The sequence below is a fragment of the Bison bison genome, unplaced genomic scaffold (assembly GCF_000754665.1).
Source record: "Bison bison bison isolate TAMUID 2011002044 unplaced genomic scaffold, Bison_UMD1.0 scf7180017864514, whole genome shotgun sequence".
Taxonomy (NCBI): domain Eukaryota; kingdom Metazoa; phylum Chordata; class Mammalia; order Artiodactyla; family Bovidae; genus Bison; species Bison bison.
Window position 1 is genome coordinate 27,925 of NW_011495067.1, and position 1,499 is coordinate 29,423.

Consider the following 1,499-nt stretch of genomic DNA (forward strand, 5'->3'; position numbering starts at 1 on the left):
CAAAGTAATAGTAGGTTATAACAGTGAAAATTAAAGGAGTAATAGAGGACTTAAAAATTAAAAAAAAAATGATCGTAAAAATAGTAAAAATATATCTAGGATTTTCTCTGGTGTTGTTGTGGGTATTGTGGGGTCAGTTCATTTTTGGATAGTTCCTTGGTCTGGCTTATATTTCTCAAGATCTATAGGCCCCCTCCTATGTATTCGGTACTAACGACAGGGTTTTAATCTATTGCACCTGTCACTTCCAAGGTGGTTCCCTCTGTTTTAGCTTCTTCTGTTTGCTGGTCTCTTCATTGTCTGATTTCCACCCTGACACAAAGGGGGCGATGGTGGACATTTTTTTTAGGCCCACTTATTCAGTCATGCTGTAGGGGAGGGAGGGATGCTGGAAACAAATAACACTGGCGTGTGCTCACAGTGCCTCAGCCACACTGGGCCTGCCCCCGCTCACGGCACAGGTACCTTCCGTGCCCACACTGCTCAGGCTCTAGGTTGCTCCACCGGGAACCGTCCAAGGCCGGCCTTGGGGTGCATGTACCTCCTAGGTCTAAGCTGCTCAGGTTCAGGCACTTGGGTAGTCCTCAGAGGCACAGACTCAGTTGGGCCTGCGTTTTGTGCCCTTCCCAGGTCTGAGCAGCTGAGGTGATGAAGTGTTTGGCGAGCGCCAGTCACTGTGACTTATCACCTCCCCAATGCCTGCCAATCAGTTTTCTGGGTGTATAACTGGCAAACCTTCTCAGGTGGATGTTGACCGTCCAGAACGTCAAGAAGTCTTAGTTAGCAAAGAAGCCTGCTTACAGTTTTGTAGATAATGTCTCTCTGGGGCTGTGATTGCCCACTTCCGACTCTGGCTGCCTGTCACCGGAGAGGGGTGGTCTTCAGTGGGCTATCTCTGTTCAGTCCTTTGTTCTGTGCGTGGGCCTGGTGGTGTATTAGGTTAGGGCTGGCTTTTCGCGTGGTAGTTATCCCACAGTTTGGTTTGCTAGCCCAAGTTAGTTCACTCAGATTGTGCTTGGAACATTCAGGCCAGATCCTGAATGCAGCCCATGCCTCCGTGCCCAGCCCCCTCTTGCTAGTGGCGGGTGCAGGCGTCTGCGCTGCTTCTCCGCTGGGGGACTTACCGTTGGGCTCGTAATCTGTGGGTTTTAATTATTTATTTAGTTTTCCTCCCTGTTATGTTGCCCTCTATGCTTCCAAGGCTTGCCACAGACTTGGCAATGAGAGTGTTTCCTAGTGTTTGAAAACTTCTCTCTTTTTAAGACTCCCTTCCTGGGACAGAGCTCTGTCCCTACCTCTTTTGTCTCTTTTTTTGTCTTTTATATTTTTTCCTACCTCCTTTCAAAGAGAATGGGCTGCTTTTCTGGATGCCTGATGTCTTCTGATAGCATTCAGAAGTTGTTTTGTGGAATTTACTCAGGGTTTAAATGTTCTTTTGATGAATTTGTGGGGAAGAAAGTGGTCTTCCCATCCCATTCCTCTGCTATCTTAGGACCGCC